Here is a 14,655-nt window from a genome sequence, read left to right on the forward strand (position 1 = left end):
TTAAAACTAGAGAGACTTGACTAAGGGCAGAGTTGCTAAGGGCAGTGAACAATATTTTTTTCAGAATAGTTTGTCATACTACAAGAATTCTGTTAATTCAAATCCAAATCCAGCACAAGCAGGTATTCAGCTGAAACCCAATCCTGAATTCACTGCCTACCCATTTCATAAAACAATCAAGAAAATTGAAAAAATATGGACTGACTTGGGTGTATTTATGGAGTTGGAAAAGGAGAATGGCAGCTGTGGATTGTGACGAGGACACATCTTATTTGTAGTAGAATATGGTTCAAGCAGCAAGAGCATATGTATATGTGTATTTTAACATTCCAACACCTTCATGCCTCCTCCTCCTGTCCCTCCGCAGACAACCCTATATTCATTTGGGGGCTGCAGATCTTTGCACTTTAAAAGCACTAGGTAGTGTGCGATGTGTAAAAAAAAACTGACTTCATTTGCTATTATCAGACTCAGCACTAAGGGCAAAAATGTATTCACTGCACCCATTTTACCTGGTATTGTACATTAGGTGCAAGTTGCAGCGTACTAAAGCACAAGGGTACCATTCATAATAATAATGAAATCCAGTGGCACTCCAGATAGCAGTGATTTATTTAGACCATAAGCATACACAATACGGGCAAGGTTTTGAAACCCCCCACTGGGGGGGAAATATAACAAATAATTAAATTATAAATTCATACATATGAAATTATATTTCCTATTCAAACTTTGTAACACTAAGCATGTATAATTTTAGTATTTTAGTGTTCATTTTCTGGTTTCCCAGATGAATTCCAATCAGCGGTTGTTTAGCTGCTACTTTTAGCATCTATAAACAAACTAGTTTCCTCCAGGTCTAGTATCTCATAGCAACCAAATGTTATGTTTCATGCAGCAGACCTTTAAATTCTACTTGCTGACTGGCTGTTGTGACTAGTCTACTAATCTTGCACTGTCCTGCAGTGTGTTTTGTGTGGTACCTGTAGGAGACCAGGAACAGCTTTCTGTTTTGAAAACTTTGAATAAAATTGCACAAAGGAACCTTGCTTTCCTCAGAACAATATTTTAGTCTTTTCTACTGTGCTTTTTTATCCTATGGACAAAAAAATGTAGAATCAGGATATGAAATTCATAATCTTTTTGGTTCTTGTGCTTAAAATAATTCTTTATCTCCAGTGGAAAAGCCTGATGCTGCCAGTATCCTTATACTTAAAGTCTGTGCTGCTGGCAGCAGTTCCGTGCCTTTCAGAAATACACTGACAGAAGTGACACCTCTGTTTTGGGTGACATCTCACTGCTGAAAACTCAGAATAAATTACGGCTGAGGAAGCTCTTGACAGAAATGTTGCTGTTAGAGTTAGCCTGTAGCCAGGCGTTAGCCGGTCAACATAAACCTTGGGCTGTCCTATTATCCTGCCAGCCGATCCAGTTATTAATATACTGAGTCGCGCAGGTGGCGCTGAGCTTGAAAGCGTTCTTCTTTTCTCATAATTCAGTTTTCATTAGTCACCATGGCAACATTGAAAATGCCTGTTGAGGGAATTGAAATCCGAGAAAATAAGTAGACATTACAGCATGGAATCATTTGTGGAGAACAGCTGAATTGATAAGCCTTGGCTTCTGTATAGTCCTGCTGCAATTAATTTGTCCAAACGTGAGGGCTTACCTTGCATTGGGCTTCTTCTGCCTTTAAACTTTCTATTGCCAGGGACACGGTGGTTTCCAGCTGCAACTTAAAAGTCCAAGTCAGGTCAGTGATTCAGAATGTACCGCAGGATGTGGTGAGTTACTCTATTTACATTTATGCACTTGAAGCTTACTCTTTTCTAAAAGGCAGGGGGTTACAAGTCTAGATTGTAAACAGGTGCCATTCATTGCGAGGCTCGGCAAAGCAGCAGTTGCCTGCTGTGAGAAATGAAGAGATTATATTGTGTTCCAAGTATTTATCTGGGGAAAGGGCTGCCGTAGAAAGACTTTGTTTCAGGGATATTCAACAAGTAGCCTACAGCTATTAATGAACTACCAGCAGCCAATGATTAACAAAGGCTGGCAAGGGATAGTAGAAGCGCTGTGGCTTTGGTTATAATTAATGGAACAAGATTTCCATCACCTTTTGTTTTATTAGAACTGTTCCCCCAAAATATTTTTTGTAATATCTAAAGTAGTTTAGAATTTTAGGGAGAAAATGTGGATAAGTAGAGCCTTGCTGTCAAACACCATTTATTAACTGTGACCAAACTTTTTCTAGCTGCATTTATATGGGTGAAGCAAAGAGGAATTCCCTTCTTAACAAATAGACAAGCAGCAATATTACTTTCTAACATAAGGATTTGACTAATGAGCTGAGGGTCTCTCGCATAGATGGCCACATGTTTTGGCACATTTATGGTAAGGTGTGTAAAAGAATAACACATAAATACAATTTTCAGTGCTGTTTATATGACATATACAGGTATGGGATCTGTTATCTGGAAACCCATTATCCAGAAAGTTCTGAATTATGGAAAGGCCATCTCCCATAGACTCCATTGTAATAAAATAATTCACATATTTATAACTGATTTATTTTTCTCTGTAATAATAAAACAGTACCTGTACTTGATCCCAACTAAAATATAATTAATCCTTATTGGAGGCAAAACAATCCTATTGGGTTTATTTATATGTTTAAATTATTTATTTTAGCAAATTTAAGGTAAGAGGATTTAAATTACAGAGATTCAGAGCATTCTGAATAACAGGTCCCATACCTCTTTCTATCTATCTATCTATATTTCTTTTTACACAGCATAACACATGGCCCCTGACTATGCTTGTTTCATATTTGTTTACTACACTTTATGAGAACGACTTCATTCTTTTATACTTCAATTACCTTTGCAAAATCTATTTAAGTTTCAAATGTTTCAATCAATTCTGTGTAGCTCACTTTTACAAATGGTGTATGCAGAGCCTTTATGTATGGGTGAGCATTCCCTGCACTAGAAATACACATACAAATCTATGTACATTAAATTACTAAATAAAACAAAAAAATCATTTAGCTCTGCATCCTTTTTCCTTAAAATAAGCAGTAAGGTACGAATGCTCAGCATACTGAGGGCAAAGGGTATTCTTATACTTACTAGGATAGACTCAGTTTTGAGAGAAAACTCTTGACAACTATTGAGAAATAAGGAACTGAATAAGGAAATACATTTTGCCATTGAATTGAATCTGGCTCATTATTGGAAGCTGTCACATTGATTACTGTAGTAAATGTAAAGAAGAAAATCCTCTTAAGACGTTAAGATGAGTTGTGTGTCTGTGCCTAATAGAAGTGTTCCATTGTTGCCTAAAGTTTTCCATACATTCCAACCAACATTGCATCTATATGCCTAAGAAAGCAGTTTGGAGAGACTGGTCTGTCTGTCAAAATAATACAGTTTGACCTTCTGGTGCTTCTTCTTCTCAACATGTAAAAGAGTAATTGACAGATCTTTCTGTTTCAGATCTGCTTGTTTGGGCTATCAGGCAAAACGTTAGATCAGTGCTACTTGCATACATTTCATTCAGTGCCGGATTTCAAATCTGGGCGCCCCTAGGCTGTCCCCATTCGCCCCTCCCCCTGTGCATGTGCGAACAAACCTCTCCTTCCCATTCCCCCAGCACCGCACAGACGCAAGAGCGCATGTGCGGGCATTTAAACTCCCATACGGAGCAGGGGGAAGTCCCCATTGCTCCGTATGGGAGCAAAATGTCAAAATTTAGTTGAGGCGGGGCGGCATGCCGCCCTAGGCCGGGGCTTTTGTGGCCTCGCCATAAATTCGGGCATGATTGTATTGACTGTAACTGTAGGTGATTTAGTAAGAGAAAACTTTTGGGGGTACCCTGACAGATTTACATAACAGATTGCTGCTTGGTGTGCATCTTCCAGGGTGTTTCATTAAATGAACTGCAGAGTCAAGTCCTACATAAGTACCTACTATATAAGTTACAGAGTTTGAATGTACAACCTTATTACCTCCAGCTATTTTGAACTATTGCTGAGAAATCCTTGGAACTGTATTCACAACAACTGGTGGCACTGGTGTGACTACAGAGGAAGCAGACTATGTGGTTGTGGGGGCCTGTGGGATAGAGGGACCTAGAGTTTGCTTCTTCTATAGTTATAAAGAAATTCCCCTCATCAGAGTGCAAGTGCAACTGCATCAGTTTTAAAGCATCAGCTGCAATTGCATCAAGAGTAACTGCCCCTGGAGACCATCATGACACTGAAAGTATGGGGGAAAAATACTGTATTATGGGCAATAAATGCGGTGATGGCATTCGAAAATGCACTCGTACACTGTGGTAAAGTATCTGATCCCTTATGTGTTTATTTTCAATCACTAAAGCCAAAGGCAAAATACTTGCGTATTCCCTAAAGGATCAGGACAAAAACCTTGCCCACTGTTCACATACCTGTATCTATAGTTCACTAAAATACCATGTTCAGAACCCAAAATACAGAGACCCATGTCTATGTAGATCTGAGACCAGTATTGGCACCTAAAGCTATATGAACAATTAACCAATGCAGGTTCTGTAAAGGGACTGATAAATACCATTAATTGTCTGAATTGCTTGTATTTAGAATCGAAGATACGGTATTTACTCATGAATTCTTAATTTAGTATGTATGTATATCTATTTATTATTAGCCTTCTAGTTTCATAGTTACATATTGGCTTACATATAGCAATAATGACTGGCCAGGGTGAAGGTTTCATCAGGATGGGCATCTTTCTTCTGTAAATACTCTTGCAATACACAGTATGCACAGAAACGTGTTATCACTAGTCAGCAGGCAGTGAGAGTTAAGTGAAGGACGATATATTACTGTATACTGTAAATATTCATGCTATACATTATAACACATGGTCAGTACCAAATGTTGTGTTCAAAGTCTTTTTTTTTTTATAAACAAAGGAAAATATAGCAAAATACATTATGTATCTCATTTATGCATAGATTTAAAAAAAAAAAAAAAAAAAGGTGGACTAGACAAGTTGATTTCATCCTATTTGTATGCTGCATGTGGGCTCATCAGTGCTTTTTGTTTATTCTCATTTCACACAATGAAGGACAATTATGAATCCACACAGTATTGTACTGCTTAGCAATGAAACAAAGCAGACATACAATATTCTGAAAATACAGCCATTCTCCCTCATAGACTGCCCCTCGGACTCAATAGCGCAATAATAGAGTCCCTAAAACCTTTTCCAGGCTTCTGTCTAATTAGATTTCCACTCACTAAAGTCTGACAAAGAATATATGAGGTCATATATGGATAAAGATTCTAGTCTTGTGTAAAAGATAAAATATTGGCAAATCTAATCTGCTCCCTGGCCACTTTCTAGATATCAAAGTTACATTTACTAACTAAACACTAATGGCCGAATGGAAACATGGAAGAGATACACAAACTCAGACAGAAAGAGAGCAGATCCAAGCAGAAATCAATAAATAATTGCATTAAGTCCTATAGTGCTATTCCCCAATGGGCATTTGGAGACAAAAGCAATATTGTATTAATTGGGCATTGTTTGAATCTATTGCTCAGTTAATAACTTCAGGTAGAAGTTAATGTGCCTGTATGGAGCTATGAAACAGTCACAATCAGTGATATGCCTAAGGTGTCATTAGGCCATTATGCAATAACAGTTATTGCCATGGTAATGTGATACTATTTTTTACCTTTATGGAATGGTTCCTAATTAAAATGTCACATGAGCCACTGTGCATCTAATATAAGGGTATCACAATGGGCTACACAAACTCACCATATTAATGCATTTGGGTAGTCCTAGATAAAGTTTCTGCATAGGCCTCAACCCTTTTTTTTCTTGTTCATGAATCCCCACTTCTGGCTCTACCTAAGCTGATCAGAAAACCCTGCACTACACTGATGAGCCCCTACAAGGGCGAAACCGGTCTGTAGTTTGGATCTGATCAGCTATTATCCTGGCTTTTGCTTCAAAAACCCAGTGGGGGAGCTTTAGCCTATAGGATAAACCCATGTAAATGGAATATTTTTGGGAGCCTTAAGGAATTTGTTCCCAGAATCCTTTTGGTCTATTTTGCGCAGGGGAAACATGCAACTGCTCCCAAATTTCAGTCCAGTGATTAAACTATATCCAAAAATGTGGCCAATGTGTGGTGAGTTTAATTCAGAAAGATATTTAATCATGTTACATGACATTGCTGTTTTCCATTATTGATATTATTTGCTCTGTTTACCTGTAACTCACCTTCTGACGTGGTATTATAGCAGCAGTCAGTAGTATGAAGTGTTACAGCTGTACTGGTGCCCATAATTTTGGGGGTCCTGAAAAGAAGGATCCCATTGGCATAATAAAAGGGGGTTGATGATAACAATATTGCACACAATGATTAATTTTTATCCTATTTATTTCAACCTACAGTAAGTAATTCAAGGTTTTCCTTATAGATTATGCTTTATGTTATAGTGCTTTACAGAATTTGTTGTATTTGCATTTCTACAGAGGACACTATAGGTTTACCCCTTTCACTGCCCTCAGCCCAGCAGGCTAAGGGACAACTCCCAGAAACTCCCTGCAGAGAAAGCTTACAGGTGATGCTTGTCCTTGTATAAGTGGGGGAAGTTCTATTTGAACTAGAACTCTCATGGTAAATCAGTTAAACAGGTAACTGGGACTTTATTAAAAAAACAATTTAGTATAATTATACCAAGCTATATTTTAAAGTTTAAATGTCGGTAATCATACTATTAGCAGAAGGGGACAATATATGCAAAATAACTCGCTCCTATGGAGCTTAAATGAGGTAGAACACATCAGTCCAATAGAACACGAACCTTGCTAGATGTAGAGACATCCATATTAAGTCTATGCATATTGGCCTGTGACTATAATGACTTTATTTAGTGACTGACTATGGCATCAAACAGCAGCCCCTCTGCCAGTCCACATATTCACATCAAACTAGAAGGAAATAGCAAAGTGGCTTTGCTTTAAAATGGGCAAAACGAGAAAGTGTTGGTGAGTAAAGCTTTTTATAACAGTGGGTGTTTCTTATAATTGTGGGTGGGGCTTATTTTTCACACTGCAGAAGCCACACGTAGTATCCCTCTAAGTTTTTCATCCAAATTGAAGGAATAGATTCATCTGACTTGGAAATTACTCAGAGTGTACTACTTTGCTGTATCTTCCTTTCATATAGTATCTATAAAAGGTATAACATGCTAATAGATCATTTATACAGGTTTGACAAAGTAGGTCCATTATTATTATTAGAAGTAAGAAAAAATTTTGGAGGGGCCCAGCACACAGCAACTCCTACCCCATACCTGTGTCCACCCACTCCCAGTCCACGGGTAGGAGAGCAGTTGGGGAGGGGGAAATTCTTTACAAATATAGAGGAAGCAGGCCATGTGGTCTGGGCCCCCGCGCAACTGCAGTGACAAAGTTCCAACATATTCCATGGCAGTGTGCAGTAGAACCTTATTCCTACCGAAGCTAAACAGTTTCTTCTGTCTTTTGCATATTTTTTAGTAAGGCACTGTACCAGACACAAGTGCATTTGTCAGTATGGGGTCCCCTAAAAAATTGCAGATGTTGCTCTGTCTCTGCTCTCTGAATTGTTCATTGGCAGCCATTTTTTTCACTGAAGGGACCGGCACCTATAAATAAATTTCAGAGAACGTGAAGCGAAGGTGTCCTCCGGAGTTCAGAAAGCGTGGTTCAGCTGCACAGGCCATCTGCTTATAAATCATGCAAACAAAATACATAAAAAGCTGGTTTGGCTGTTCTCGCATTGATGCATTTTCTCTCTGTTTTGTTATTATTTTTAGAAGCAGTTGCTTAGGTAGAGCTGAGAAAGAGAAGGGCCTTCTTTTATGTAAGGTTACAAAAGATTATGTTTGCCTGACAGAATTACCGGCACTTCAGTGTAAACGGTTACCAAGAAACAGTATTGTTCCACACTATTAGATATACTGGCCCTTCTCTCATGTCCAAAGGCCACATACGCTACACACTGCAGTTCTTAGGCAACAAAAGGATTGTTGGGTTTTTAAATGAATCAGTCATGTAAGCGTGAGACTGTAATGCTGAACTGTCATTGTGCCTCTGCTGTATTGTTTTTATTTGCTCGCCCAGCTCTTGATGACTCTATTTTAGATAAGAGAGACCTAAACTGAATGTAGGTTTTTACATGTGCTCTGTTCTGCACTCTTGTCATTTCTTCTTGGCTTATATAATAGGGCACGTTCATTTACCTAGACGCAGGGCTGTATTTATTTATAGGCAGCCAGAGCCTGTGCCTAGGGCAGCAGCTTTTGTGGGGCGGCCCTCGGGGGCTTATGTATAAGATTTTTCTTTTCATAAATAGAAAAAATCCCCCAGCCTCCACAGCAGAGTTCCTAAGGAAATCTGCCGGCAGAGCCGGGGGGTGGGGTTCTTGCCAGGGCACACTGCGGTGCGTGATGCCACCCCTACGGAAGTGACATCATGCGCACGCTCTTAGTGACGTCACTTCCGGAACACAGGGGCCGCATTTAGGCCCAGTGTTCAGCGTGTGAGTGACATATTGTCAATGTAAGTGTACTGTGCCTGTTGACACAGGGTGCTAAGGGAATCCTGGAGCTACCGTCTGTAACAGCACCTGATTTCGATTGAAAGGCAGGAAGGACTGAACGGCATCAAGCACAACTGTACGGAAGTGCAAAAAGCCTATTTTGACACAAATACAAATGAATGCGGTTCTATGCAAACTGCAGAGAAAAGTAAAAGTTGTGGACAATAATGAGCCCTAATATGTATACGCTAAGGTCACTTGACTTTATAAGAGTCCTAACTTAAATACAGTGACCCCAAATGATACATTTTGGGTTTAATAAAACTGCAATACATTAGAGAGCACTAGCTATTTGGATACTGTTGTATGAAAATAAATTTGTGATGTTATGTAAAAGCCTCAGAGATGTAATTACACCCCTACCCTTAACTGCTGCCTTTGTTTCAGGCTTAGCGCTAAGGAGATGTTATTTATAAAGAATATGACAATATATCCCATATTTATAAAGAATATAACAATATATCCCATATTTATAAAGAATATAACAATATATCCCATATTTATAAAGAATATAACAATATATCCCATATTTATAAAGAATATAACAATATATCCCATATTTTTAATGTTACTGTTCTGCAGATAAAAACAAACAAACTATAATTTATTTTTCTAAAACAAAAGGTATTCAGCAAAAAAAAAACCCTAATTAGTGAATTCATCTTAAAAAATGATGTATAAAGCCCTTCTGCAGAGGGGCAATAAGCTTTGTGCAATGTGCTCCCCCTGTTTCCTAATAGCAGCAAGTGTTTTACAAAATGATCAATGCATTATACAGGGCATTCAATCAAGGTGCGATTCTGCCAGAGACAGCGGTTCTTATGCTACCCCAAGTTGCACTTTACAATAAACAGAAAAATTTGATAAAGGTAAAACGGGTTGCTTTTTCTCACCTTGCCTCATACCATAAACCACAGTGGGAAGTCTGATCAATTAACTTGTTCTCCTCCCACAACTAATCTAATTAACAATGATGGGGGATTCCAGTGTAAAGGTGGCCATACAGGCACCGATAATATCGTATGAAACCTCGTTTTGTACGATATTCGGTGCGTGTATGGTATGTCGGCGAGTCGACCGATATCGCAGGAAGCTGCTGATATCGGCCGACTCGCCGATCGGACCAGTTTGAAAATTTTGATCGGGCGCCTGACCAAAATCTCCCTTCAGCGCTGAATCGGCAGAAGGAGGTAGAAATCCTATTGTTTCTACCTCCTTACCTGCCGATTCAGCCCTGAATGGTGTGTGGCGATGGTCTCACAAAACATCGTCAGATCGCCACGTGTATGGCCAGCTTAAGGTGGATACAAACCATAGGTTTTCTGTTTGTTAAAAATATACAGAATGCATTTTCAACATAGTCACATATTAGACAGATTTATGTTGACCCTTCAAGGATACTGACACAAATGCAGTGTGCAAAGTGCATTTCAGATGCAATTCGTGACCAGAATGAAGCTTGTTCCCAGCAATTCCAGTGTAATTGTAGCCACAAGGGGTAATTTCATTCATATGCTGTTGTTTCTGGCATGGCTTCAAAATGATAGGCCACATTGTACTACATAGTGCACTAAGTGCAAAAAAGGCTGCATTGGCCATTTTTATGTACTTTGGACACTGCGTGGGGCCTTGTGTAGCTTGTTGCAGGCCTCTGCTCTCTTTTTTGATGTAAAGAGGCCAGCAACGCACCTCCCTAATACAGTGCTGACTGTTAGTCGGTGCTGTATTGGTAAGGGGGGGAGGTGGCGGAGAGGCAGGTAGGTGTCCCACCCTACCTGTCCCCTACTTTGCGCAGCCCACATTGGAATCCTGTCCTTACTGCCTGCCTTAAGGCCTCTTTGTACTGCATTCTGTGCTGAGTGCTTACTAAGTATGTATTTATATTGACCCTTTTTATGGTCATTCACTTACACTAGTGCAGTGCGAATAGTTGTGTACAGTTCTTACTTACTTATCTCCATTCCCTCTACAAGCATTATAGGCAATGTAACCACAAAACCCTACCCATCAAAATATTTACTGTTAGTAGCAGGGCCAACAATTTGCTTGTTTTAGTTTTGGTGGGAAAAAAAAACGACCAATGCCAACACCCTTCCTCTGTGGTTTCACACATAAGAGATTAAATGTAAGATTAAATGAATGTGTTGAGCTGACTCTGGTTATAGGCACACTGGAGGGAGAGGGACCACTTTTCATTTAGTCACAACAACATGTAAAGACTACGACATTATTTGTCTATGATATATTTGCCATTTTACTAATTTTCCAGTGTTTACTCTCTGGGCAAAGAGCTTTTGTGAGTTGGATGATGTGTTTGTCTAAAATATAAAATTGTAAGTCTCTGCTACTTGTGGCATTAAACATTCTTCTTTTCTCTCATTGATGATTCCTCAGTAGTAGGGTGTGACTGTGCATGCATCCTCTGATGGCCACAAGTGAGTTAATGGTGGTAACTGCTGCCTGCTTCTGCAGGTGGGGGGGTCTTCAGTGCTGCATGACACTCAGGTGTCAAAGTGTTGCGTTTTAGGCAGATTTAAGAGGAGATCGGGTGAATTAGGGGCACAGCAACAAAGCATATGGGACCCCACTACCTCTCCAGGGGGTCTCCATCTGGAAGTTATCAAGCATCCCATCAGCTAAAGATATACTTGTCTTACCCTGGCTGCAGAGGTGGCTTTAGATGAGGTTTTCTTTACCATCCACTGGATAAACTAGGAGTTAGCTAGGCTTCACAAGATTACACGTTGTTTTACAAAATTCATTAGTTAATAGTGCAGAATTCTGCATTGAAATCTGTTTTTCAAAAGAGCAAACATATATTTTTTAAATTTGACATGGGGCTAGATATTTTCATAGTTTCCCAGGTGCCCCCAGCCATGTGACTTATGCTCTGATAAACTTCAGTCACACTTTACTGCTGCACTGAAAGTTGGAGTGATATGTGTGTTCCAAAGAGGCCAAGTATTTCTTTGTTGGTATTACATCTCTCCAGTTGGTGATATATTTTGTTTGTGCAAAAGAAGGACAAAACTTTGACTGCCTGCCTTTTGACCTTTGAAAAAAAAGAGAAATTACAGAACTTAGTGATCATTGTAACAGTTTGTAGTGCAACTGATGTCTTTTAAATACATTATTAATTATATTGTCCAAGGCTTCCATCTTTTGTTGTTGTCTACCTACTTAGTATTCTCATCTACTCTTATTCTAAAAAGGAGCACATCAGTTATTTTTGTCTGCCCTGACCTTTGGTCTTTGTGGTTCTGGGACAGGCAGTGTTCTACTGGAACACCTTTGGGATTAGGGAAGTCCAGGCAAGGGGTGTGGTGTGTGATGTTTGTGGGTGTGGTGGTGAGGTTGAGTGGATAACCTTGTGATGTGAAGGGCTGGAATTATGGTGCAGAGATCAATGATCACCTTTCACTGCAGAGTTCTGTCTAGATTTCCTGATTTGGAAAACCAGATAGACAGTTTTAACCTGGAACATCTGTATTCATGCCAGGCTGTCTGGGCCAAAACCGGACAGGTGGCAACCCTAGCTGGTTCAGATCAATTCAATCTGTAATTTATCCTGAAAACAAATCCATAACCATTTACCATATGCGATGCTAAATCCATTCATTCCCCATGGCCAAAGAGTGCTACAAGTATACAACCTAGCTGATACTTTTTTTTAAACTTTGTTATGCCATTGTTTGAATTTTCTGGACCGCATCCCACAGGCTGCATAAATGGTACATTAATTTCTGGAGTCAAGACTGGAAACACAGTGGATATAACACGTTTTTTACTGAAGCAACAACTTAGAATCCCACATAGAAGTAGACTCAATGGTAAAATAAGGCAAAGGCATGACAACGTCTTCCTACAGGAGTTTTACACTTTCTCTCTGAGATCCCATTTGTGATTGTTTCAAAACTATACTCCATGGGATTTACTGTCATTAGTGATGAGAGAATCTGTTTCATTTCGCTTCACAAAAAAATTACGGAATTTCACTGCAAATCCATGCCTGTCAACAAAAATGTGCTCATTACTAGTTATTATGGCTCACTGAGACTTCCCACTCCAGTCCCTGTGGCCACTGGGGGGAGCTTGGGGGTGCAGGGGACCCGGCGGCAGTCTCCCTCCTTGGAAATCACCCACGATATTCTGAACTCGCACAATCACAGGGGGAGAGGGCGAAGTTACACTACTATCACACAGTTTTTTTTATTTTATTTGTAAAATCTATTTGGACAGGGCTCACAACAAGGTTCTAGATATATCAAAACATTCTGGAATCAGTCATACAGCCATAGTTTCAAGAACAGCAAATACTGTATGTGTTTAAATCTAACCATAACTGTCCTTCCTAATGCCTGGTCACCCCCCAGCCACTGATTCTGAGTTTTTGAACCACTGCCCTAAATAAGCTGAGGTGTAATTTTCTTTCAGGGTGTTTAACAATTTGATAAACATCCCATTGTAGAGACATGTTTATCAGCAAAACCAATCTACCAGAAAAATCTATTTTCAAAGAGTTATCAAAAGGATTTGTATAAGCTGAAATTATTTCTTATTCCACTGGGGAGAGAAAAAGACAACTGTCACCAGTTGTGTTCTATTGAAATTAGAATTCCCATTAGAAATTCACTGATTAACTAGTATACAAAGTGTTCTTTTTACTTTTGTGCCGTTTGCAATCCAGATGGCTTAATCTGTTGCTGGCCAGTTGACAAATTAGGCCTTAAATACCTTAAGCTAGAATAAACACAAGCAGTCATCTGTGATTCAGTGTTCAGAGTTTGTAGTTCAGCAACAGATGGAGAGCAAAAGGTCTGAGATCTGTACTGCAGAAGGACAAGGTGGCAATAATACTTCAAATATTTTATAAACTAAAAGAAAAAGCTTTGTAATTCTTGAATTATCCTATAAGTATGCACTTCTGTCTGCGTCTTTTTTTTTTTTATGTCTTCCCCTACCTGCAACTCATAAATACAATGCTGCCAAATGCAGCAGCACTGTATTCTTTAGGGAAGCACAGGTTCTTTTGCTCCAGAATGACTTGTGCTGAAGGTAGGGCAGGTCGCATAGTGGAAAATAGGGGCTTGTGCCTACTTTAATTATGGAGATAGGACTATTTCAAAGTCTTCTGTTAAACAGAACACAATATAAATACAATAGTTGCTTCTTCTTTCAACAGGTGCATTGTGCTCCCCTCTAGTGGCAGCAAAACAGAATACTGAATCTGAATTCCTAAATATAAATGTTCTGTTACTACAGTGTATCTGTTATTACATAATGAAATATCAGTGATCATTTTAGAATAATTGTGCTAATTATAGAATTTAAATTTATTACATCTGTTTTAATATATTGAAATAACAGTGCTAATTATAGAATATCAGTGCAAATTCTAGAATGTTTGTATCTAGAATGCATGGAAGATGGCCCTGTAAGGGGCTGTATAGCACTGGGAGTGGTGGAAATTGGGCTCTTAAAGTTACAAAAAGTAGCTTTTTGCTTTGCCTCATGGCTAAGACACCTCTGGGAATCAGTTATGATGGTGTCAAATGGTGCCACATTCAGGGTGCCAATGTGCTTGGCATTATTAAAGGTAGAGTGCAGTTCATTTGTGAGTGTGTGCACATCCTTTAAGACATTAAAATGCTTTAAAGAATCAGTCAGTTCGTTAAAACACTTTCCTGGCTGTCAGAAACTGTCGTAAAATACTTGTGACAGTCAGCAAAGTGTTAAATTATTAACTGTTGGGGAGGATTTTCCAGTTCCGGTGTTACAGGAGAAGGAAAGTTGTGCCATAGATTTTTTTAGGTACAATATAGGTGTTTCACTTTTCATTTAAAAAAGTTGTTGTTTGGGGAAAAAGTTGCCCTTGTCTCTGAGGATTTATGCACCAAGATAATGTAAACCAGTGTATTCAGTGTGAATATCGCTGTCATTCCAATGCTATTGAAATTGAAATATTGTCTAAGGGAAGGTCATGTTTAAATATTCACATTAGTATAATAA

The 14,655-nt window shown here is 39.0% G+C and overlaps 1 protein-coding gene and 1 long non-coding RNA gene across 2 annotated transcripts in view; one reads left to right on the forward strand and one right to left on the reverse strand.

The window, feature by feature from the left end:
* The window catches only part of rap1gap2 (RAP1 GTPase activating protein 2), a 296,773-nt gene that overhangs the window by 12,815 nt on the left and 269,303 nt on the right, over positions 1–14,655 (forward strand). The gene's annotated exons all lie outside the window — the stretch shown is intronic.
* On the reverse strand, positions 595–1,949 carry LOC116408806. The gene is made up of 2 exons (XR_004221267.1): positions 1,670–1,949; positions 595–1,533 (listed from the first exon to the last, which is right to left on the reverse strand). It is a non-coding gene; the product is annotated as an uncharacterized LOC116408806 (long non-coding RNA).

The sequence above is a fragment of the Xenopus tropicalis genome, chromosome 2 (assembly GCF_000004195.4).
Source record: "Xenopus tropicalis strain Nigerian chromosome 2, UCB_Xtro_10.0, whole genome shotgun sequence".
In the NCBI taxonomy this organism is placed as follows: Eukaryota; Metazoa; Chordata; class Amphibia; order Anura; family Pipidae; genus Xenopus; species Xenopus tropicalis.